The sequence below is a fragment of the Lepisosteus oculatus genome, chromosome 2, assembly GCF_040954835.1.
Source record: "Lepisosteus oculatus isolate fLepOcu1 chromosome 2, fLepOcu1.hap2, whole genome shotgun sequence".
In the NCBI taxonomy this organism is placed as follows: Eukaryota; Metazoa; Chordata; class Actinopteri; order Semionotiformes; family Lepisosteidae; genus Lepisosteus; species Lepisosteus oculatus.
In genome coordinates, this window is record NC_090697.1 from 42,008,117 (window position 1) to 42,035,430 (window position 27,314).

Consider the following 27,314-nt stretch of genomic DNA (forward strand, 5'->3'; position numbering starts at 1 on the left):
TTTGATGTTTGATATTTTTATATTTATACTGTATCTGGAAATATATGAAAAGGGAGGTCATAAGACAGCTCTATGTCTGGTAGTGTTGTGTTTGGATGAAAAGATATTCAATACTAATATATAGCCATAATGATCTGCAGCAGCTGTTCTAAACTATTACTATTACCTATATCTGTCTTTGTGCTAATTTTCCAGTATTGTACAGTATCTCCAAAAAGGGTAATACAAATGTTTTAGTTTTGTATGAAACCACAAGGGAAAGCAAACAGGAATCTAGTTTATCTACAGTCTTAGCTGTTTAGGTCTAGCCTCATGTTTATACATGTTTAACTAAGGGATTCACATACATTTTAATATATTCTGTATAAATATAAAGACATTAAAAAGATAAACATTTATTGAATATATTTAAGATTAAACTTGACTTGAAATATGCTAAAAGTAAATATCAAATTTGTTCCCATGTCAGCTGTAACAATCCCAGATGTGACTGTGTGTGGGTAGAAAAGGGGTTAGCTGTCTTTTGTGGAATGTTTATGTCATTACAGCAACAGTTTGATAGGTCAAGCTTGACAAGCCCCTCTAATCATTTTATCCTGCTGCTGAAAACTGCATATTGGAAGTCACAGCTGTCTTTCCAGGGACTGCTTTCAGATTGTTTTGTCAGTATCGATACACATAGATGTACTACGTATCACAGTAGCCTAAACAAATAAGCATGCATCTACTGTCATGGTTGTAATGCATTTTCCTGTTTGTGGGTTGTTGTAATGTGATCAGGCATTTGTATATGGAAGACTGAGCATTTCATGTTCTTAGTAACTTTATGATACCACAAATGACCTCGGTTTTTGTGTACTGTACAGTATAAAGTTTGGGTATGTGTCTACAACTATCAAAAATAAAAAAAATATCTGATGCTGTTAACTTTTATTTAAAGATCTACAGATGTTTTTGTTTATAGAAAGCATTTTAATTATAGTGACAGATTTACCTAAAATCAAACAGGAAAAGATTTGATTTAAAAAATCTATATTTTTCTCTTCTAGAAATAAAATAATGTGGGGGAGCTTACAGGTTCATCATTTCCCAAATGACAAAAGTGATAAAAGTTTTAATAGCAGTGAAGGAACATAATTCATCTGTTTTAATTTAATAATTATATATAATATAGTGCCTTGGAAACACTTTTAGACGTTTCACATGGTGTTCCTTTTTCAAAATTACAAAATAATGTATACACTTTTTCACACTTAATATTTTATTCAAAATTAAGTGCTCAAACTGAAGACTTCTGGGAAAGTTTAGAATTAAAAATTTTAAAATTATCTTAATGAGCCACATAATTAGTTAAGTGGCCTCTGTGTACAGTATGTGTGATACAAGTGGCTTTCATGGTTTCAGAATACAAAAACCTGTCTCTGTGAGGTTCCTTGGTCAGGGAGAGAATTTAAAACAAAGACAAAATCATGAAGACTTTGAAGTAAGTTGGAGATTAAGTCATTGTGAAGTACCAATCAGGGCAAGTGTACATAATCATTGAAGTCTCTGAATATTTTTTTAATACTGTCTACTCAATCATCAAGAAATGGAAGGTGCCTCTTATCATCAAAACACTGTCCGCCCCTCCAAACTGAGCATCCGGACAAGGAGGAAGCAGTTGAAGGACACCACTGTGAGGGCAACGACAACTTTGAGTTCAGTGGCTGAGATGGAAGAAAATCAGTCAAGAATATCCTGGCAACTCTATAAGACTGACCTTTGTGGCAGACTGGAAAGCTCACATCAGATCTTGCATGGAATCTGCAACAAAGCTATCCTACAAAATGTGGTCAAATGTTGTGTTGTTGTCAGACCACACTGGGAACTTGCAGTCTAAATGCTAAGCAGTACAGTACATTTGGTGCAGACTAAATACAGGAAATTTCCAGGTCAACACCATCCCTACAGTCATCCACAGCGGGACGATGCTTCTCCTCAGAAGGGACTTTAAAGTTTGTTAATTTTCAAGGAAAACTTGATAGATCAAATTACAGGCATGTACTAGAGGAAACCTGTATCAATCTGCTAAAAACTTCAACTTCACAGTAGAAAGGTGGATTTCTCCTTTCAGCAAGACAATCAACCATAGCACAAGACCAAAGCTACACTGGAGTGATGTAAGAATAATAGTGTCTTTGAATGGCCCAATCAAAGGCTTGACTTGAATACTATTGAGTTTCTGTTGGAAAGTACTGTCCATAAGCAACCCCTAAGCAACTTGAGAGAACTGGAGCAAATCTACCAGAAGAAATAGGCAAAAAAATGAAATACAAATCAGAATCTATTGCTATAGGCACTTTTTCATATGAGTGCAATTCTTCTACTAGTACCATGTGACTGGAAACTCTATCACCAGCACAGACAGCACTCAATGTGGTTGTGGATATCTACACACACAAAAAAAGTAAATAATTCACCAGCCAAACATTATAGTTAAAATACGGTCATTAGCAGATACATACAGTACAGGCCTTGAAAGCAGTTCGGGAATAGCTTGGCTAGTTTTATGTGTGCACACATTAAGCAAAATACAGTAATCCACAAGCAATAGAAAACATAGATAAATGAAAACTAAACAGCCTTAATCTCTGTTTGGAAAAGAAAGTGGAAAATACATTCAGTTTAAATATTTATTGATCAAAATTACAAAATTGCTGGGCTCAGCAACTAGGGCTTAGTAGTGCTTGTCTCACAAGGATACCATTAAATGGGATGGGTGGTTCATATTTGGAAACTGAAAGAATATACTTAAAAGGAATTATTTGTTTTGTTTTGATTTATGTGTAATTAATAATGAATATTATCTGTTCCTTGGGGTGGTCAGATTTGAGTTTGGAGATCTGAGGGAGAGAGAAAATGAAGGACACAACGCCGAATGTGTTTTTGTTTGTTTCTAAGAGGGCAATGGGTACTTGACTTATATAATTTATACTTTAGGATTGTAAATATACCTGTACATAGTATCTTTTGTGTTTGGTGTGGTGTTAGCTTCACAGTTGTGTAAGAGGACTTTCATAATATTTTTTATACAGTATTTAGTAGCTATTGCAGCTTTGCCATCATCAGCATCATGCTGCTACAGGATCAGATCTTCTGATTTTGGCTTTGTTTGGAAAAAGCTTAAGAACTCACAGCCAGGGTCAAAAGGATGAGACTCACCCCAGCCACTTCAGCAATGGAAATGACGCACTGGAAAGACATAGCTGCAATGTTGTCTGAATTTTTCTCTGATACCACAAAGAGAAGGTTGTGTAGGCTGATATGCAGTCTATGTTTGGGCCCTCTCTGTCTCCACCTTAATTTGTACTTCTGAAGTCTGACTAAGGTCTGTTGGGTTGAGTACCATCTGAATGTAAGGAATACATTTCATTGATTGGCTGTGCAATACAACTTTATCAATACAATACTTTTTATCAAAAGAAACAAATTCTTGAAAAGAAGAAGAAGAATTAGAAGATTGCACCTGGAAAACAGATGGCAGTTGACACCAAGGTTAATTATTTGTCTTGACCTGTCCTTTGAATTATCTTGACAGCTTCATTAATCAAAACGTTTGGAATTCTGACATGACTAGAATGTAAATGAGATTTTGGAAAAAAAAAGTCTCTCCAGGATTAAACTTCTGCAGTAACCCACAATTGGGTTATCACATTTTCTGTATTCATCAACACTGTACAATTTGGAGAAAAAAATCCAGTTTAAATCAAGCTTAGTTATTACAATAAATAATATGGAATACAGATCATATGTGAATTGTCAGACTAAAGTCCATTTTTGAAATTGGTTCACAATACAACCTATTTAAGTGATCTGTGACCAGGTACCTGTAATCCTGATCTCAATGCAAAAATGGATCTGCTTTTAAAAATGGGGAGGCAAGAGTTTCGAGGGAGGCTCGATCAGGAAAGATTAAAATCAAATTAATGCATATGATGAGTTCTCCCTGTGTTCACGCAAGTTTCCCCTTGGAGCTCTGGTTTCTTCCCATCATCCAAAGACATACAGGTAGGTTAACTGGCCCTGATGTGTGCATGTCTGTGTCTGTGTGTGCTCTGCGATGGACATCGCATCTCATCTATGGTATACTCTACCTTGTGCTTGTTGCTTGCTGGGATAGACTCTGGCTCCCCCATGACCCTGCTGAATTGGAATCATCACGCAGATAACACTCCAGGTATGGGAACCCAGTGCCCCACCACTGTGAGGCAGCAATGCTAACCCCTCTGCCACCATGTCACCCATATCCATTCTTATGCATTAAGTGGAAATTTCTGATTCCAGACACAAAATATTAAAAACCACATCACTAACTCTAGTGTAATGATAAATAAAAGGAGATCAAAGTAATTAAATTAGTAAGCTGGCACATCATATGCAGACTTCCACTCTATCTGCTTTTGGCCTGCTCTGCTTTTGTGATATTGTTACATGAATGTAATTATATTTACAAATGTAGCAGTAATGCTTATTAATAAGCCACAGAATTAAGTGTTGCTGAAGATTCATGATTGAGGCCCTTCTCAGTGATCCCATCTACAGAGTAGCTAATGATGTTTGCATGCTGGAATATAGAGAGATGATTTCTGTTTGATAAGTAGCATCTTCCTGGACAGTGATACCAACCAGTATCAGCAATCCCCATCCCATCTGTATGTCTGGCATTTAGCCATAGTCATATCTGGATGATGGTCTTAAAGGTTGTGTCTTAAAGGAATAGACAGGTTGAGATCAATCATTCAAATAGCCGAGCAACCTACTTGTAGGGCATGGACACCCACTCTGGTGACATTGTAACCAATCAACAGCCTTATTTTCCCCACTTTTAAAAAGTGGTGTACGTCATTTCTAACCCTGCTTCTGTCCACGAAACCGACCTGGCTGGTTGACAACAGAACCACGTCATTGCCACAACTGATATCTGAATTTTAAAAACTGTTTCCCAAAATACAGATTTAGAAAGTGAGCCTGAGCTTAAAGATAGAATACTGCCAGAGATCTAGACCGTAGCTAGGACCTCACAATTAGCTTGCTGACACCGCGCATTCGCTTCATCACCGGAACACATATGAATATCTGATAATTCAGCAGAAGCCACTAGGCTAGGAGCTAACCAAGTTTCTTGTCACGATATTAGTTCCCCCTCCTTAAGGGTACTCCAGCCCTTTCACTAAAGACTTTATTCTATGCACCTGCTCCCTATTCCCAGCCCACCTTAAAAGCCAGGCGCTGACGCTTTTCCGGGCTCTGCAGCTGATTTCCATATCGTGCGAGTCCGGGACCTGGAAGCGCCTGGTCCCGTTAAGGTTTTAATCTCGGTTCCCGTTCCTGTTCCCTGTCCGCCGGTTCCGACCCGGCCTTCGTGTTTTTAATTCCTTGTTCTGATGGATCTCCTGGTTTTGGACTTTCTCGTGTGTTTTTGGATATTCCCTAAGGACTTCTCTTTTGGATTGTTCGCCTCGGCCACACCTCCCCTGTGCACCAGCGCACCTTGGACACGCCCCCCTGTCTTCAGCCCCGTTTTCCTGCATGACGTTTCCCCAGTGTTTCCCCACTCTGTCGGACTGTGTCGTCTGCATAGGGTCCGGAAAGAACTGTTCGTTACATTTCTCCCCTTTTTGTATGACTGTACCTGACAAAGCACTCACCCCCGCATAATGACTTTGTCTAAGTTCAGCTCAATGCTAACCTGGATGTCCCAGAGGAGAGAACTGACTATCAACATGAGATTACAGCAGGACTTCTCTCTCTAATTCCTCAAGATGCATGGATTAAACAACACTGCAACAGACCCAGTCGATTGCTCCTTTTTCCTTTTGCAGAAAAGTCCTGAAATCAAAGTTGGGGATTAGAATAGCCCAATATTCAACATTACATCTCAAGAATTCAACCGCTATCCTAATCCATAGATATCAATTTAATTAATCACAGTAATAGCATTTACTTATGAGTATCCTAATGTTGAGTATGTTAAATTAGAGTGATTAAGGAGTTAGTGTAACCAATAGTATACTAATCATTAACACTTATTTTTGTATCTTTTCTTGATATCTGCTATAACTTCATAACCCTCATGTGATGAACTGGCGTTTGTATCCAGCCAGACGTTCATGTATTTACTTTGATTGCTTTTATGCATCAATAAATGCTTTCAACGTGTTACAAATCAATGTGCAACCTCCTTGTTATTCTGGCAATTGATAACAAATAGTCAAGCTAAGCTCACATTATTTACTGTTAAAACTAAAATTGTGCCAATAAGTTCACACAACCCCTGCACAAATATAACTGGTTCTAAATAAAAAATTCACATAGTTCCATGAATATTCTAACACCTCCTGTAATAACAGTTAAATGCGTAAAAATGAAATACAACCAGTTTTATAAGATAAGATCACTTTATTAGTCATATACAATTCCTGCATTAGGAATTTGTCTTTTTCGCATACCCCAACTTGCTCTACCTGAGACACACAGACAGAGAGATGCTTTGGGTCAGAGTGCAGGGTCAGCCCCTAGAGCAAATCGGGTTAAGGGCCTTGCTCAGGGGCCCAACAGACTAGGCCCAAAGGATTCCTCTGCCGGCTGCAGGATTTGAACCGGCAACCTTTTAGCCAGAAGTGCAGATCCTTAGCCACCGCTCTGCCCCCGGTAGTTTAAACTATCGGAAAAGCAAATATATAGCTGACAAACCCTTTGTTGTTTTAAGAGACATTACTGTTCGTAAATGTTCAAAATTCCTTTAAGGGCTCTATACTATCACTATTTTATAGGACTTAAAACAAAAAAAAAATGGTGGAAGGAAGACACTTTTTTAAACTTTTTGTTCACTTTCCATTGACCAGACATGACAAGCTTAATGACATTTATAATAATTTGGCCTTGAGACATACACCAAACTTGGGCTGGCTCTTTTAATTGCTGAAAAAACATACAACTGGAATGACGACAAGGACAACAAAGCACAGCTACACAGAAATAAATGCATCTTGCATATCATTTTCCATAGAATTTAAATTGTTACTACCAAAAAATACACATTTCAAATTCCTTTTCTTGGCCTTATTTGTTTGAGATACTAAAATGGTCAAAGTTAGAGAATACAGTTGTTTCTTAGGCAATGTACTGTATCTAATGTGGATGCCCTTGGAATAATTTCTATACTGTGCACAGAAGATGAGTGAACCACTATAATTAGATTTTACAAAGTAAATAAAATACAAAAACAAAGACTTTTTTTATTTTAGATATGGACAAAAAAAACATGCTTAATGATAGAATCAGCATGACTTCAGTGAGCTGCCTAAGTAGTATTTAAACATATTTAATTCTCCACCTTATCTTTGCATACAGTACTTTCATCCATCCATTTTTGTATTACTTCTTCCAGTTCAGGGGAGCTGCAACCTATCCCAGAAAGCAATGGGTGTAAGGTGAGATGCACTCTGGATGGGATGACAGTCTATTGCAGGGTACACACAAACACAAACACCCATACCAGGGCCAAGTTTCCCAAAGCCAATTAACCTATCAGTATGTTTTTGGACTGTGGGAAGAAACTGGAGTACCCAGAGGAAAACCATGCGTACAAACTCCACATGCATAGCAAGTCTGGAACTGAATCAGGGGACATACTGTAGTGCTGTACTGTAGAAACATGTTTCTACCATTTTGAAACCTGACCCCTCAAAGAAGACCAAAGTTAAGGTTAGAAAGATTAAGTAAACTGACATTTTACCTTTCTGAAATGTTAGAATTGAAACATGTACTGAAAGGTGTACACTATTTAGATCAGACTACGCTAAGGAACTGTCACCTACTGTATAAAAAAGGTTCCCACTAGAGGCAGTAGACGAGCGATAAGAGAGAATTAACGCGGAGATTGTTGCTCTCTCAGGCTTCCGAGATACCGGCTCCTTTCAGGACAGGATACCCAACTAATTACTGTGCCTGCATTTTCCAGTATTATATTACTGAATACCTTCTCTGTTTAAACAAGTGACGTCCAGTCTTTATTTGCAAATTATACCTAAAACAACACATACAGGAAGGATGTGCTTGGGGTATGCTACATGCAGAAACAGCACAATGGTTTAGTTTCGCTATGTAAACACTACTGTAATGTGCAAGAAAAAATGATAGCAGTTGCTAAAACTGGACTTTCAGCAATTACATTGATGTTAAAGTGAGCATGATGCAATCCATAACCGTTGTTTTTTTTTAATAAAATAGATTTATAGACTATATCATATAATAGACTGTTACAGATTTGAAATTACTATTTTTTCTCATATTGAGTGTATCTTAATACAAATTAAACAATAGCCCAAAATAGTGGCATGAAACGGTTCTTTCTGTCTGCTCTGGAGCAGCTTACTGTATTCCCATGTCTCCTCAAGACAACTAGTCTCAACGCACTGAACTTAATAACTGACAGCTAACAATCCGCACTTGAGACACCAAAAGGCTGAGCTAGATAATGTGGCTGACGTTCTGCATTTTTTACAAACACCCACTCAAAACTACAAAACGTTGCATGCTCTGCTGAAAAAATAAACGTTCACCTCCATAGACAGTAGTAAGCGGTCAACCCCATAACACTAAAAACACTGCTTAAAAACATGCGGATATGCCATGACCCGAAGTGTGTACATCCATTTTTTAAATCACCCTAGTTTCCTTAACGCATGCATACTATATACAGTATATATGTATCCCTTTTTAATGTTGCGATTAGTGATCAGAAGTCGCAAATCCAAAGCAAGAATGGTTGTTTATTAATTGCTTTGATCCTGAAGAAAGGTAAGAACCAAGTGCTGTGAAGCCGTTCAATGGGAGTCAGCGCTGTGCGTGCACTGTTTCTGAGCAATTTCTGCAAGGCAGCCTACTCGGGGAAAATAAAAATAAATAACGCACAATACAATACATTCGGAAATAAACGGACTTACCTGCTGTGTTGGATAATGAGTCACATGTCTTTAGCCATATATATTTTTTTATTATTGAGGGTGCCGTTATATTGTTGCCAGCGCCATGTTATTGCTCTCCAGTGTGCTTTACAATCCCTTACTGAAGCGAAGACAGTGCGCTACATCCGGGCTGTTGTTGAGCGAAGCTTCAGGCTGTCAAGCGCTGGGGAAATTAGAGCACCTGAATCAAGCTGTGATGATAATATGCTAGAGAGACAGCACGAACTGAATTGAATTTCAGGACTGAATCTTTTAAGGATGATGATTACATACTCCAAACACAGTAGTGAAAAATAGAATACAGTTAATATTTGAAAACGGACATATTTTGTAATTAAAATATATTCATTTCAGAAATAAATGATTTGAACACCCATGTTAAGGAGCTAAGCCGTTCTAATTGACTTCCATCTTTCCATAGACAGGATACTGCATGTGGGTCATCTCGCCAGTAGCTGTCCGACTCTTGAATTGTTAACACAGAATGCTGACATACTGTGTAAGTGCATTAAGGTGGGGGTTTATGCTGGGTGATTTTTCATGTTTACTGACTAGTCTACACACCTCATTCTCTTTCTGGTTTAAAATGTTTTGATATCGTTTATATAGATAATTAATCAAGACCAAAAACTGTAATTACTGTATCACTGCAGAAAACAGAAGGTTAAAATTGTAGAAAAGTAATTTGTTATTAGTGCTGCAAAATGCAGTCGACTCCAAAATTATTGATTCCATTGCTAATGAAAGATGAGCAAAAAGCTGTATAAAATAAACACAACAAATGAGCTATATTGCAACAAGTTATAAGTGTAATTTTATTTGATTTATTGTTTTACAGGTGGATATCACATTGGGGGGGGGGGTCATACTGTATACATGCCACTCCTCCATATATAATCTTTTCAGATCCTTGATATTTTTGGTCTGTACTTATGAGGCCCTTGGATTCTGACCCATCCTCCTCACTGTACTGGTAGTGCAGGCAAGATACTCTTGCATCCTCTACAAGGCACATTTATTATTGTTCCAGTGGTGTTAAAATTCTTAATTATCGTCCTAATAGTGGTAAGTGGTATATTTATTTTGTTTATTTATTTTCTTGTGTCCTCCTTGGTGATGTATAACAAATGGATTTTACATGTGTGTTACCTCATTTTTATACCATACTATAGTTCCTTTAGACTAAAATAAACATAAAAAGTGGAATATTAATGCAGATTTTATTCTATTCTTTTATTATCAAGAATATTTAGGGGTCACAATTTTGATACCCATGCTTTTGAGAAATAAAATTACTACTTAACAAAACCCTTTTACTCTGAGCAATTACATTAGAATACAAGATTATATTTTTTTCCCATATTTTAAACTTAAAATATAGCTCATTACTTGTGTTATTATTGTATCTTTTTCCCTCATTTTTATCAAGAATGCAAATAATTGATCCACTATTGAAGGCCTCCCCAGCAGTCTTCCACACTTTCTGCTTATAACAAAACAGTTCTTACCAGACCCTATGGGGACAACACATTCCAGGGTTGAGTGAGAAACATAGGGGAAAATCGATGCAGGAAACGGGGATCAAAACAGGGGGCGTGTCCTTGGTGCGCTGGTGTTCGGGGAAGGTGTGGCCAAGGCAAACAATCCTGGAGAAAATCCAAGGGGGAATCCAAACGAAAGCAAAAGTCCAAAACTGGGTGGTCCATCCAAAACAAACTAGATAAAAACTGGAACCGGGTCGGAACCGGCAGGGGGCAACAGGAACAGAGAATAAAACCTTAATTTTTAATGACTCGCATGATATGGAGATCAGATGCAGAGCCCACATTAATGTCAGCACCTGGCTTTTAAGGAGGACTGGGAACAGGCTGAAACAGGGGACAGGTGCACAAAATCATGTCCGAAGTGAAAGGGCCGGAGCGCCCTTAAGGGGGAGGGACTACAGTCGTGACACTGCTTGGAGATATCCTAACCCAGTTTACACCTACAAACGTATTACTGTTGTCATCAAACAGGAGATCTTCATTATTGCCATAAGTCTCTTTGATTTTATTATGAAGTCACATGCTTTTGTCTGCATTCTGACTCTTCTGTTTCTTCTGCTTTATTGATATATTTACTAGGGAAGGTTTAAAATATGTGCCCAGTGTCCAACAATACATTTTTAATTTGCTTGTCATTGTGCACAATATTTAACTTATAAAGCAAGTATGGCAAACTTAAAAAATAGGTTTATTCCATGCTGAAAAGATAAGAAAGAAGACACAACGTTTTGGCCATGGAGCCTTCTTCAGGTGTGAGAAAGACAGGGCAGTAAGCAAAGGTAATGTAGCTGGAGAACAAAAGCTGGAGGAGAGGAGGAGCGAGGGGCGGGAGCAGGGGACAGAAAGAGAGGCCAATCAGGAGCTGTGAAGTCAGGATAGGTGAAGAGAGATGTGAAATGAAACTTACAATGAATAGGGAGAATCTAGAAGAATTCTAAAATGAAATGAAATGAAACCTACAATGAATAGAGAGAATTTAGAAGAAAATTCTCTCTATTCATTGTAGGTTTCATTTCACACCTCTCTTCACCTATCCTGACTTCACACCTTCTGATTGGCCTCTTTTTCTGTCCCTGGCTCCCACCCCTCGCTCCAGAAGTGAATAGGAACCTGTTCATCCATTGTTTCTAAAAATGAAATCACTAGCCAGCAGGGCCTTCTTCAGGCTGGGGATTCCTTACATAGGAGTTTCCATTTACTGTAGGTAATATAGAAATTGCTCTAAGCTGCACAATTCTATATACAGTATGTACAGTACGCAAGAAAGAAAAGAAAAGAAAAAAAACATTTGTCTATAAAAGTCTCTGCAGTCTCTGCAGTAGCTGGGCTGTATTACCAGTGGCCATATCACCCTGCAACTCACACCTGGCAGCCCACTGAAGCTCAGCAGGTATGAGCCTGGTCAGTACCTGGATGTGAGACCTCCTGGGGAAAATCTAAGGTTGCAGCTAAAAGAGGTGTTAGTGGGGTCAGCAGGGGGCGCTCACCCTGTGGTCTATGCAGGTCCTAATGCCCCAGTATAGTGATGAGGAAACTATATTGTAAACAGGCGCCGTCCTTCAGATGAGACGTAAAACCGAGGTTCTGTCTCTCTGTGGTCATTAAAAATCCCAGGGTGTTTCTCAAAAAGAGTAGGGGAGAAACCCTGGCGTCCTGACCAAATTTCCCATTGGCCCTTATCAATCATGGCCTCCTAATAATCCCCATCTATAAATTGGCTTCCTCACTCTGTTCTCCTTCCCGCTAATAGCTGATGTGAAGTGAGTGTTCTGGCACACTATGGCTGCCGTCGCATCATCCAGGTGGATGCTGCACATTGGTGGTGGTAGGGGAGGGGATCCCCATCGCCAGAAAAGTGCTATATCTCTGGTCCTGTTTCTTTGTTCTTTGACCCCAGGAAATCAAAGTCCCTGCACAGTACCTCCATTCTGCTGCCAATGTCACTTTTGCTCTGTGATTCCTTGAACAATAATTCCTCTCCCCTGTGGTCTCGCTGTGGTCACAGCTTCCCTTGCTTTGACTGTCTTGAGTCAAGCGGATTCTGGGAGGAAGAGAGAGTCCCCTCTTTTCAAGATCAGATCTTTGTATCCCTTTCATTAGCCAGTCCCCCTTGGAGTTTTCTACTATCTCTGTGAGGGGTAGGTGTGCCCAGTAGATTATCAGGAGGAAGTTTGGGTTGTTTGATAACTTTGAGTGTGCAGGACTTCAGGTGTCATGGGCCCTGTCACTTCTTTCTTTGTTTTCCTGCTCCACCCCTCTGCCCAAGGTCTGGTCTAAACTGGCTCAGTAACCGCTCATACCTCTGTGTACTAATACCAATTAGGTGTGGTAATTGTGTTACAATATGTCTGAATGGCCAGTTTGTTCTTCAGTTCAGTTAATTGTTTCCGGCTTTACAGTCTGCATTCAGAGACTTTGAAGATGAAGACCTTGGGGCAGGCACACATTGGCAAAATCCTGGCCACTAATACAAATTAATCACAGCCTGTTCCTCCTTCAGCTGTTGGAATTCTGTGACAAAACCTCTCTTAACAAAGTTCAAATATCTGGCTAGAATTTGGTCTTTAAGAGTGATTTGAAGAATGTTCCCTTCTCTGACATGTTTTCCCTCCTTTCTCTGTTTCCTTCTCCTTCTTCTTTCTTTGTGTGTTCCTTTTCTCTGTTTTTCCTACTTCTGCCTCTCTGTCTTTTATCCTTTCCCAATGTCCTAACGTTTAAGGGGTTTTCCATACAAAGAGAAACCCTTTTACTAGTGTGAACTATTTACTGACTCACTTATGATTTTCTCTTCATCTGTCACCATCGATCTTCTCCTGATCCTCAATCATGAATTTCCTCCAAACTCACATGCTCCTCAGAATTTAAACATGACTAAATCTTGCTACTCCCCCCATAGGGAAAAGTAGAGCAGCTTCTTCATTTCTAATGCACCACCACTGGCTGCAACTTTTTCTTGCTCTGGTTCAACTGTCCTAGGACACTTAGTTTCACTTGACTGTCAAACAACTGGAAGCATCTCCTATATATTGTTCTGTAAATATGATTCCTCACCACAAAGTTGACAAGCTCTTTTGTTTGGGCAAAATTAAAATTCATGCACAACCTCCATGCACTGTTTACAGATTTCTTTAGTGCATACTATCAATAAATGCCATATTTCCCCACATTTCTTACATAACTTTGGTTATCCCCGATGAAGAATAAGCCCTTTACCATATCCCAGTACATTCTAAAATGAATAAATATTTCACCCTAATCTTGAAGGTTCAGCATGCAATTTTACTAATACTTTCCATGATCCCTTCTAAATCCCATCTTTCTTAACCGCTCTTGAAGAGATATTTTGCACAGAGCAATACCTGTTCTGTAATACAGTTTACAAATTACAGTTCTAATGGCGTTGTAGAACCACAACAGAGAAAAAAATCCTTATGCACCCTTTTGCCTATTCTCCTGAAAAGCCTTTAAACATTTCTTTACCTTGATATTAGACTCATAATTAACATTCCACTACTTCGTGTTTGAGAACAAACCGCATCAATCTCTTTCTTTCTTGGAGAAATCTCACCTTCTGCGACACATTACCATCAATTACGAAGATCACACAATTGTTCCTTCAGCCTCCCATATAGTCTGTCATCTTAGTTGGAACAGAAACAGAAAAAAAGGCACACCCAAAGAGCAGTACTAAAACATATGTTAACATCAACTAATGTCTTATACTGCACCAGAAAAAAATAAACTATATAAATAATATTTGGCTCTGAGCCTAGCTACATCTTAGCTGTAGCTCAGCAGTCTCACTCCAACAAGAAGCTCCAAGTCAGTCTTTTTCATTAGAAATTATTATAGTTCATAGTGAAAATCTGCATTCAGATTTCACTGTCCCAATACTTTTGGTGTTCACTGTTATACATTTTACGTCCTAAAAGATTCAGGACATAAACCATGTAAGTTAGTGAATTAGGAAATACACATTGTCAAGGGCCTAGATGTATCTTAGCAATGTATCTACTACAATACCTGACCTGCAAAATAAAGGCATTGTTTATTTGATGGAACAGTTTATTCAATGTCATATCGTAGATACGTCATATTTTAAGAATATCTGGTGGTTATTGAGATCTTGCTTTTTGCTGGCATGTTTGCTCTTGTTGTCATACAGCAGTGAGGCGGTCATGACTTACTATATTGGCCACATGGTTTAAATATATTTTTTCACAAGCGGTGGATTAATTACTGTTGGATGTTTTGGTAATCTAATTTCTTTGGTAAGCAAATTTCTTCAAGTGGTCAGGTGATGGAGGACAACAGGTCTTTCTTCTTTGCTGTTTGAGAAATGTGATTCAGATGAGAATCTTCATCTTCTCTCATTCTATCTCCATCTTAGACCTTTATTTAAAAATATTGGTAATTTATCTCAAGCAAAAAAAACACATTTTGAAATCACCTTATGAAAATGCTGTGTGAAAGATGTAAACAGCATTTATTGTAAAACTAATATAGGAACTAAGTTGAATACAAAGCACAGTTCTACAGTACGGACAATATTGACATCTGGACAGTTTTTGTTTTATTTATTTTTTTTGGAAATCAGGATTGGAAAGCTTTTTTGGCAGTTGTTTAGTCATGTTCTACCAATTGCAAAAAGTGATCTCCCAGAGCTGCCAGTTCATCCTCCAACCAGCACAAAATTTCATTTTATATTTGTACTGTTTTATATTTGTAGTAAAAGTTTTAAGTTTGTAAAGGAAGAGAATTTGAAAATGAAGAGGAGTTTTGAAAGGAATGTGTTTGTTCCGGCTCTTCCAATGGAAGACCACTGGAGAAGAGTAACTGAAGATGACCAATTGTTTTGCTGACTAATACCTCTGTGATGGACTGTGTTTTTTGGGAGTGAGCAAGCTTCTTTGAAATGGGATGACTGGTTTATCTTAGGAGCCTGGAGGGGTTCCACAAGCCAACAGTGACAGACCACCCAAACATTCACATGCAATCGGTTGACATGCTGGCTCAAGGCTATAGTTAGTGGCTCAAGGAGTTGACAGTATCACATTTAACCTGGAATGTTCCAAAAGAAATGAACAATTAACCATAGAAATAATAACAAAATACATGAAACACTACATAACCATAGTATCACAGAGAACTCAAATCATACACACAAGCAATACAGGAAAGCAGTACAATTCACAATAGGTATTTTTTAATCAAATTAATAGACATATAAATGGGCTATCCTAAGTTCAGGTCCTTCTTTTGCCAGGACAAACACTGGACTGTTGTGCAAAGATCCCAAAGTCCCAAGCAATTCACTGCTGCCATTGCAGTGACGGACTGGTCTGTCACAGATCCTGTTTACCTGTCTGTAAGCTCAGGGGCAACTGTATAAACGTCACCACTGGGACTCCTTTTTATAATTTTATGACCCCCTCAGCATTAACACTATACTACTAGTAATTAATCAAAATGTCATATTATTGGTACAGTATGTTACTTTTGATAGGCACTGTATTAAAATCTAATACAATTTTGGCTTTGGTTAGACAAGGTTAGTAAATGTGATAATATACTGTAGCTGAGGCACTGAAATGCCTAGCTACAGCTGTGACAGCTGCTTTTACACTTTCAGAAATTACATATATGAAAAGATTGGGATATCACTGGCTTTTGAATATGCAAAAAAGTTTTTATCTTGTCCTTTGTTTATTTCTAGTTTGCAAACATGTTGACTGTTGGCTGAAAATGTATGAATACCATAGATTTACTGAGCTAAAAGTACAGTGATCTATTTGTCTCTGACCATCAATTGGCAAAAGTAGAAGATAACAGTTATTAGACACAAATAACATCTAGCCCTGTGTTCAATACAGATAACAATTATCATAGCACCACTTCTCTCTTGGCACCGTATCTCTGATTTTCAAGTGAAATTACAGCTAAGAAATCCATGTTTTGAACTGTTAAATTTGCATTTCTCAAACCTGAAAGGTCTTAAGGCTCTCCAATAAACTATTTCTTGGAATTCCCTTGCAGCCTTCTCTGTGTTGCAGGAAAGTCCAAAGGTCAGATGCTTGTAACTGGAAACAACGGCAATAATACAACAATGGAAAAGATAGAAGAAAGGAGAAAAGATTGGGGACAGTATGGTATTGGACATATTGAGGTTATTTAAAAGAGAAAATCTTATTTTTTTCCATGGTCACTACCTCAAGATTTCAACAATGTATTTCTGAAAGTACTGTAGAATCCATTTTAACCCTACAGTGGCATAATGGAGAGGAGTGTTCAGTGTGGAGGTGGAGCCCTGGATTAAGGGTGACCACAAGCCTCGTGACTAATTAAGGACGAGCCACAGCTGTCGGGGCCCTTTAAGAACACACTGAGCACTTCCCCGGAGAGATGACCAAGCAGGACCTCAGTCATGAGACCACTGCAAGGGGAGAACATTCCAGTAACAGTCCCGGAGGGAACTGTGGAGAGAGAGTTAATGCCACGTTTTTGACTTTTTTATTTTTATTTTCTTTCCTCCTGTCCCGCTGTGGTGATTCACCGGGGCAGGTTGAGTTTTCTTTTGTTTTAGCCTGGCTCTCCTTTTCTTCCAGTCTGGACCCCGTGAAATAGGGTCAATCCAGTCTGGCTGCCACTGTGACATGTGGTTTCTTTTTGTCCCAGACTGGACACCACTAAATAGGAACAGTCCAGCCTGGACACCGCTGTTCCGTGCAGTGCATTTTTCTTGTTCCCTTTTTTTTGTTTTTTTGGTTTTCACTAACTTCACACTGGTCCATCCGCTCCCTCAGATGGGGCGTCAACCTTTACTATTGTTCGCTGTGGCTCCTCCCACTCCTTCAGTGATACACAACTTACTTCAAGCCCCCTGTCAAGATGATGGTCTTGTCCCCCAACTCCCCTGTTTCTTCTTTGCAGTGTGTCTTTTGCATGGAAAAGGGGACCTTGAGTGACAGCTGTCCTGTCCACCCGTTATATGTTTTTTATTTAATTTATGTATTTTATCCATTTTCATTCTCTCTGCCTTCAAAAGGCAACATTCATGAGCCAGAGGAGAAGGCCATGGGACAAAACAAACCAAACACAGTATGTCTAAACCATTTAATTTCAATTTTCAGTGGTTTTATTCTGTTTCTAACTGTGAGTATCTCCTTTCTAAACGAATAATGGTAATAAAAGGGGCAATTAAACTCTTTGCGAAGAGATTAGTATGCAACTTTTTGGATCATTACATTACGCCTCCTACTGAGAATCAGATTTCACTAATGAACCGAACAGAGGAAAATATTAATGTGTTTCACAAATGTAATATATTAATAGGGCTTATGAAGGACGAGGCCAAGTAAAGTGCCAAGATTTATTATCATAATGACATTGTGAATTAATTCCAGTTGTTTTTTTATGTCTTCAGTGTCTCAAAGCCCTTAACATAGTAAGATTTAAGATACTGCTGTTTCCAGTACATACATTTTTTGTTGTTACCAGCAGGCATATCTATAGCCTGTAGTAAGATGCACTAAGGGAGTTATACTCTATTTCACTAAATTGTTGTTCTGTTTTAATTTGAAACTGGTTATTTATAGTCCTATGGTTATTTGTAATGTAAATTAAAGTGGATTTATTTATTCATTTCCATGTATTTTCTCATCTCTATGGGTCATATTTACAGTAACTCCATTCCACATATAACAAAGACAATCCTGTCCACATGAACAATAAGAAAATATTAACCCATTTAAAATCATATCGTCATCAAAATTATTCAATGAAGTAGTAATTCAATTTCTCCCTGAAATGTCTTTAAAAATTCCTAAAACCAATAAAGGAAAAAATGTTTTATATGTTTACATGTCTCCAAAGTTGTATAATTGTATCCCAGCAACTGCTTGCCCGTACCAAAGCTCAATTTGATGGTAAGCATCCATATCCATCAGCATATTCAAAAGGATTTTAAATGCAATACTACTTCTTGAAATACAGATTTTAATATCTTTAATTGTTTATTGTATGCTGTATATGTATCCTGCATTTGGTAGATGATGTACCTTGCTAGACATTTTCAAAGACTTACCATACAAACATACCAGAACTAAGAAAAGATACATCAATATTAGGATTAGGGCATGTCACAGTTGCACTAGCCAGTTGCTATGCCTGTTCTCTGCCCTGATCACAGTGGTGAAAACTCTCACGAAAGCTCATGCTCTGAGGATATTTAACCTTTGATTAATCTCTCCTTAGTAATCAGCACCTTAGAAGTCCCCTGTGGGTGTGCTCTGGCCTGGTCTCAGCAGGAGACCTCCCAAAATAGCTTATAGCTTAATAGCTTATAAAATAGCTTATATTCACCCTGGCATTGGCAAACCTCCTGGATGACCACCTGACTGGAAGTATCCCGGCCTGGCCCTGCGCTACGCTCTAGTGTGTGCTAGTGTATGAACCTGCTTCCCATGCACTCTTACCATGCCTTCCAATCCCACAGGCCAGTTGCCTGCATCATGCTATCCTGGCAGACTGTTCTTGAGGCACCTGTCAGGGACCAGTAGATGGAAAATTAGGACCCTGTGTGGGGTTGGTGTAAGGGGTTCGAGAGAGAGTGTCCCGTAACCGAAGTCCAAATCGTTATGCAGGTCCATGGTTAGTAGGAGGGGAAAGATCCGTAATCAAAAGAGTTGTATCCAGTAACCAAAATCTGATCCGTAAGGCAGGTCCATAGTCTGTGGGAGGGCAAAGATCCATAAACCAAAGAGTCATATCCAGTAACCAAAATCCAATCTGTAAGGCAAGTCCATAGTCAATGGGAAGGCAAAATCCATAATCCAAAGAGGTGAGAAAAACAAGCGACGAGGAAGGTTTAGCTCAGGCGAGTAGAACTCAATAGTGAGCATGGAGAGGTGCAGTAGAAAGGTTTAAGTAGGAATAAAAGGGAAAAAGTGGTTGGATACAGTACACATTGGAATGTAGCGGCGAGTACGTGGGTGAGTCTGACAGCACCTCAAGGCAGCCCCTGCTCCTGGAGCCTAGGTGTGGATTCCCCTGGACAGTCTTGATTCAGTAGCCTATTTTGTGCCCGAGGTGCAGTGAGCCGGCCGCTCCTCCTGGACTGTGGTGTCTTAGCTCTTGGGTCTGTTACATCTGTTCCCTGGGGGGCAGCACCAGGTTGTAACACATGAAACATTGCTAATAATATCAGTTCTAATCAGTTTCATATACCTATTGAACATTTAGATACTCAAGGATAATGTAACAGTTATTTTACTAATGTGAATTAAATTAGATCAAAACAAGTAAATTCTCTAGATGGATGATGTTGAATACTAAGGTATACTCATCCAATACACAGGTATGGATTCTTGACTTCCACGCAATAAGAGAGATAAATATTTTTTGTGGGTACAATGTCCAATCCTCTTCTGCTAGCCTGGTGCTACTAGCAGTGATTTTATCACTGGGAGAAAAGTGAGAAAGAGACTTCCTTATAAGCATTGAGTGGAATTAAATTTCTACTGTTTGTGTAAAAATTCAGACCCTCCTCTCAATATCCTTTGGGGGTATTGAATGTGACCTCCATTCATTGTCTTAATAAAGAGACACTGCCTGTCACGATTGTAGTCCTTCCTCCTTAAGGGCGCTCCGGCTCTTCCTTCTTTGCCTCATTCCCAGCACCTGTCCCCTGTTCCCAGTCCACTTTAAAAGGTAAGCGCTGACGTTAATCTGAGCTCTGCATCTGATCTCCGTATCGTGTGAATCCAGGACCTGGAAGCGCCTGGTCCCATTAAGGTTTTATTCTCTGTTCCCGCTCCCCTTCCTCTGGTTCCGACCCGGTTCCTGTTTTTAATTCCTTGTTGGATGGATCACCTGGCCATGGACTTTTGCCCTGTTTTGGTTTCTCCTTTGGACTCGTCAATGGAGTCCAAAGGAGAGACCTCACCCCCTGGACACCTGCGCACTTTGGACACGCCCCCCCCCCCCCTTATTCATTCCCGATTCCTGCATGACTTTTTCCTAGTGTTTCCTCACTCCATCCCAGATTGTGTCGTCCGCACAGGGTCTGGAAAGAACTGTTCGTTACCCTGCCTTTGTAAGTACCAGACTGAGAGGAGCCCAGTTGGACTGTCTTTGAGGAGGTTGAGATTGGACAGTGTTTGAAAATAACTGCTCAAAAATATTTTTCTTTTAACCTTTAATTTAATACAAAATACAAAAGGTTGTGTGAACCCAGATATTTATTATACAATTATTAAACTTTTATTACAATTTTATGGCATCAAAAGTTTTCTGAAATAATCTGCTAGACAGAATTCAAAAGATAATATCTGAGTGAGAATAGCATTCTTGTAAACATATCCTGTCTCAATGCTGAATAAACTTTGAATTTGTGTACTGGGAGATTAATAACATCTGGAAATTTTCAGTACATAAAACAGTATTATTTAATACATAATGTTTAATGTCACTTTATGGAAAACACTTTATCTGAATAAAATAAGTCTTATATGCTTGAAACCTAGAATTATTAAAGTTCAAAATTAATTTTTGTAAGTATGCCCTTAGGATTGAAACACACTGTCCTACTGCCTAGTGTAGCAGCAATGGTTATTAATAAGACTGAATTAAGTGTTGCTGTGCTTTTCCCAGTGAAGCCCATCTCTCTCATCCCTGTGGTCCAAGCCACAGAGGAGCTATTCATGTTTGTGCACTGATTTAGAGGTCATGGTCAATCATTCCTAAAGTTGACCAACCTTCAGGAACCTGCAGGGTCTGGGGACCCCAACTGCCCGGCAACCTCTTGACCAATCACCAACCGTACTGTATGTCCTCCAGTTAAAAGGCATTGCACAGAGCTCCGAGATTGCTCCTCCGTCATTCTTGCTCTGCGCTCCTTCAGACTTGCTTGAGCAACTTGGCTGTCTGACAATCATGTGACTGCCAGTGCTGTTCTCTTAGTGTTGGGACTTGTAACTTTTCCCCAAGTGCCGAGCCAGCAAGAGCCTGTACGTAAAGACAGAATTCTGCCCAAGATCAAGCCTGCAGCAAGACTTCGTGAACTGCTAGAAACAACGGTCATATTCACCTGATCAACGGAGCAATACGGTTGGACATTTGTCGACATCTGAATACTTTTATTCAGAGGTAGCTGCTACACCAGGAGCAAACCAAGTTTCTCCCCCCAAAGAGTGACTTGTTCTTACCACTCAGTCACCTCTGTGCATAGACTTGCTCGATGCTAACTAGCATGTCCCTGGAGAGTAACAACGGACTGGGGGGCATCGAGCCAGAAGACCCAGAAGACGGATTGTATATCGCTTTGTCAGAGCCTGTCAATTGTTCCTTCGCTGTCCATGCCAGGAGATACAAATCCATATACTGGATGAGAGGAAATTCAATATTCTACATTACCGACCTTGTGAATTCAATTATTATTTCAACACAGGTTGTTATCAATTTAATTTGTATAAGTAATGTATTTACCTATGAGAATCTAATCTGTAAAATCTGTATTAATGAGAATGATTAACGAGATAGAATAGCTGAATGGTATACTAAATGCATATTCCTTGTCTTATATCTCTTCATGATTGTGATATATTCTGTATCTTGGTAACTCTCACAATATGATCTGCTGTCTGTATCCAGGCAGATATCATATGTTTTTATCTGCGAAATCTTATGTATTAATAAATGTATTTCATTTATGTGAACCTGTGTGAGTATTGCTGATTATTCTGACAATTAAATCCTAATAACCAAAGAACCACCACGTGAATTACTGTTACAATTAGTAAATTGTCCCAGTAAATTCACAAGACTCCTACACTAGTATGCAAACTACATTTCTGTAGGAAAACCATATTAAATTCTAATACATGCACAATACATTAAATACACTCTAATATGCAGAACCCACTGGCTCTGCATATTAACCTACTGGCACTGGTTAATTACCAACTGCATACAGTATATCATAACCTTACCTAAATAATAATAATAAACTTTATTTTATATAGCGCCTTTAAAGGTGGCTTCTCAAAGCGCTTTACAGAATGACAACAACAATAAAAAAGAATACACAAGATAAAACACAATTACAATATATAGAGGAGACCGTGGATGGTGGTACTAAGAAAAGCAGAGGGGTGAAGAATGTTACCAGTTAAGTAAAGGCTTTTCTAAAGAAGAGGGTTTTGAGTCTGGATCTGAAGTTTAGAGAAGGTGACTCTCTGAGTACAAATAGATACAGTACAGATAGATAAAGTACAAACACAGATGCACAAACTCAGATAGGGCTGATTTTCGCAAAAGGCAATTAATCTATCAGTATGTTTTACTGTGGGAGGAAACCCAGGGGAACATGGGAAGAACATACAAACCTCCACACAGATACCACCCCAGGACTGGAATTAAACCAAGGGCCCTAGTTCTTTGAGGCAACAATGTTTTTGCGCCTGGCAGTATTTGGGCATACACGACAATACTTGGTCCATAGAGTTATCTTGACTTTGTAAATCATTTCATTCTTCTTAAAAAAATGCATAGTGTTTATCTTCATATAAACTCCGCTTGTTAAATCCAGGTGAGCCAGAGCTCACAGACCCATTTCCACAAAGAGCCTAATTCCACCTGGGGCTACTCGGACTTCCACGGGCTGGTTGTCCTGGCCTCCTTTAACTATTTAAAGGGGTGCCTAAGCCTTCAACCCCACGACTACAAGACTGTTTTGCCACTGACCTGCCTTCAGACAAGGTTGTGTACTCAGCTATAATAACCTGTATCTCCAAAGGACTATCTGCCTGAAACCTCCCAAAAGATTCCCAGCCTTTTCTGAACATGTTCTAGCAACCTTGCTTCCAGTTCTGTCAAGATCCCAATCGCCATTTCACTTCCGTAATCTCCTCCTGTCTTCATCCTCCATCAGCCTTTGTGCTCCAATGTACATCTCTACCAGTCTCAGACTAACACTGAGCCCCTTTGGACTCATTGCATTCTGATTCCCCAGCCTGTCAGCAAGACACGTCATAACACCTTTTATATGGTTTCAGAATTACCTAAGGACGTGTACATACTACAGTATAAAATCTGGAAGTCACGCATGGCCCTACTCTTTTGTCCATCTATATTAATATTGTTGCCCAGGCATTAGTCAAATCTTGTATCCACCAGATCGATTTTTTTTTTATTTGCACTGACCAATTTGTAGCGTAGTTTTCAATAAAGCAGAATTTATGGTAACAGCCTCAACAGCATCATGCTGAATTCAAATAGAACAAAGTTTATGTTGTCAATGGATACAATTTGAATTGCTCTCTTACAATCAGTTTCAAGAGTTTTACATTAAGTGAAACAGATTCAGAGTAAGCCATGACTAATTCATATCTAGCATATCAAAAAATACAAGATAAAGCTAATTCTAGACTTGGTTTACCTTATCACAATAAATCTTGCTTTACTAATTCTTCCATGAATTTGTTAAATTGTCCATACCCATCATTGTGGACTATTGACATATTGCTTTGGAAATGGCCTATTCTTAGGAAACGTGATGTCTTATATCAGTCTTCTACACAATTTATCATTGGCACCACCTACTGTATTCCACTCACCATTGTGATCTTTACTCTTTGATTGACTAACCCTTTCTGCAAACTAGACAAATGCTTTACAGATATTTAAGTTAATGTACAGACACTTATTTGAGGAAAAATCTTCCTATCCTGTTAATTTAGTGCAGTTCTCTTTGTAATTTCTACCATTTAGAATGTATTGTAGCAGTTTTACTAAAATGAACTCCCCAAAAGCAACTGCGGGATTTGAATAGATGTCATTTCAGTTTGCTGCTGGCAATGTCTAGAACTATTTGCAGAGTATGCTGAAACTATTCACCTTTGGCATTTTTAGTTTTCTTCCTGGCACTTGTTCTTGTTAACATTGCCACATCCTGTTATACCCAGTTATGGCATTTTCTTTTTATTGAGTTTTTAAAAACTTTTTTTACTTATTTTTTACTGAAAGTTTAGCAGCTTTAAGTATGTAAGCTTTTTGTCAATTGTACTGTAAATAATAACGTGCTCTCTACAGATTAATCTGCTAAGACAAAGGATAATGTCTTATGAAAAAAATGTTTTAATTTTAGTGTGTTACTGTGAGAGAATTAGAAGTAGTTTAAATACAATAATTTAAAGCTGATAGCTTTAGAGTTATACAAGTTTGTATTAGACCTGACTCAAATTATCTGGAAATTTTGCTTGAACATGCAACAATTAATCGGTACGCAACAAACAAAAAATATAACCAACAGTAAGGTTTCATCATTCACTGATTTGACATTCACTAATTCGCAAGTGAAAGTCAGAGGGATATAGTTGAGCTGTGAAGTAAAAAATGTGCTGGGTGAAATTTGGGTCTTTGCGCTAGTTAGTGAGGCTCATTCTACCCATCATCCAGTCCAGAAAGATCTGGATAGTCAACTTACTTATTTCAAATGTATCACAAGACAGGTATCTATGTGATTTTATGGTCTTTTACTTCCTGGTTCCTCAACAGGTCTCAGCATTTTGGACTGTACTCTGAAGCTGTCCCTTTATCCCTCGAGCTGCTTCATCCCTGTGTTACTACAGATTCTGTACCTTGTATTTCATTTTATTGTTTTGCTTATTGTACAATAAAAGGTTTTATAATACCATGAAATACATAAAAGAAGATTTTGCACTGTTACCATTTTGCAATTCAATAATTACTTTGAATAAGGGTAGCCATGGTTAAAAGCATAAACTAAAAAAATACTGTTTGTTAATTTCAAAACATTTTAAATGTTAATATGCAAAATCTAATCAACGGCTAATGTTAAAGTCTTTATATTTTATTCTATGTCACATGAAATCTATTCCTTACTTGACTATGTCATTACTGTATAAGGAAAAAAATATTTTTTAGAGTGAAAAACTGCTTTAAATTGTCTTACAGTACCAGGCCATGCTCTAATTTGTAGAAAATGCACAACCTTAGACACAGGATTAGAAAGAGGAAAACCTTTATGAAGACTAATAATTGTTTTGGTCAATTAAAACAGGATATAAATGAATATGTACATCTTGATGGGTCACCTATGATAAATCTATGGGAGGCAGCAGTATATATAAAAAGAGAAAGAAAGACATTAGGGTACAAATAAAGGACCAGGAGAAAGAGCATATGAACCTGGGACAGAAAAAGACATTGAGATGAGAGAAACAGGTGGCATTAAAAAATGTCTTAACAGGAATGTTGAGAAAAACCCAGTACTTACTAATCAGAAAGCACTTTTATAAAAGTACCCCAAGATCAGCGACACTTCCAGGCTTTACACTTTAAAAACAAATAAAAATCATGCAATATTCAAAATATAATACAAAACAAATCTAAACAAATATTAAAAGTGAAAAACAGAATTGCTTAAAAGATTTCCTGGTTCTATCAAAATTTACACAGCACAAATGATGAACTGTAAAGGCTACAATAGGTTAAATTGAATAATTTAACCTATTAAATTATTAAATTCTTCAGACACCTGAAGAAGGCTCCACGGCCGAAACGTTGTGTTCTCTTTCTTCTTTTTTTCAGCATGGAATAAACCTATTACTTGTTAAATTGAATAATACTTTTAAAAAACTAATTTTACCTGGAAACCAAACTAATAATCTTGACTCTATGACAACTGAAGAAAAATTTAGAAGTATAATAAAAAGATTTAAGATGGGAATATCCCTAGAAAGTTATGTATATACAGTACAAATGAATCCTATATAGCTTTTACGTAAGTAACAACTAATTCCCACTTCAGGAAAAGTATTTAATTGAGCTCTATATCATAGTTATACTACAGAAAGTAAAGATCTCACTGCCTGTGCTTTCTCTAGGTTTCTCTTTAAATGGGGACATGAAAATACTGACTGCTAAATCATAGCTAAGAGATTAGGACACATTCTCCACTCAATAATTATTCCAAATCCTACAGGCTTTATGTCTAGCAGACAACTAAATTTTAACATCCAATGTTCACTTAACATAATGAATTATGCAATGAAAATAAACAAAATAAAACAAAATCTAATATTTTCTCTGGATGCAGAAAAAATGTTTTGACAGACTAGTATGGCCCTTTATATTTGATACTTGTAGATAACTTTCATAATGACTTAATTGCTTGGTTTCAGACAATGTACTGTTTAAACAACCAAATGCAAAAATACGAGTAATGGCTAATGGAGCTTTGTCAGAGAGCTTCAATTTACAGTATATAGGGGAACAAGACAAAGAGATCTATGCTCTCCATTGATTTTTGCTCTCTGTATAGAACCATTGACTCACAGGACAAGACAACAGAAGGATATAGAGGGAATTGATATAGCATGAAGCACACAAGCTGGCTCTTTATGCAGATAATGTGAATATACTGTACATCAAAAATCCAACACAATCTCCTCCTGTTCTCGTGGATATAATCACAAAAGAGTTTTCAGGATATAAATTTAAACAAAGGAAAATTTGAAGCACTCATTACTGGAGAAGCTGTATCCCATGAGATCAAAACTAAATTTCATTTACAATGAGATCAGGACAAAGCCAAATATTTAGGAGTTACAACACACAGAAACATAGACAGTATATTTAAATATATCTATGAGGTGCTAAAAGCAGATGAAGCAAAACTTGAATAGATGGAAATTGTATCACTCTCGCTCTTGGGAAGAATTGAGACAATGCATTATACTGT

The 27,314-nt window shown here is 38.1% G+C and overlaps 1 protein-coding gene across 1 annotated transcript in view; it reads right to left on the reverse strand.

The window, feature by feature from the left end:
• The window catches only part of pak5 (p21 protein (Cdc42/Rac)-activated kinase 5), a 130,748-nt gene extending 121,423 nt beyond the window's left edge, over nt 1-9,325 (reverse strand). The window contains exon 1 of the mRNA XM_015351350.2: nt 8,988-9,325. The gene's annotated coding sequence lies outside the window, so the exon portion shown is untranslated. The remainder of the gene's footprint in view (nt 1-8,987) is intronic.
• Nucleotides 9,326-27,314: the final 17,989 nt, after the last annotated feature.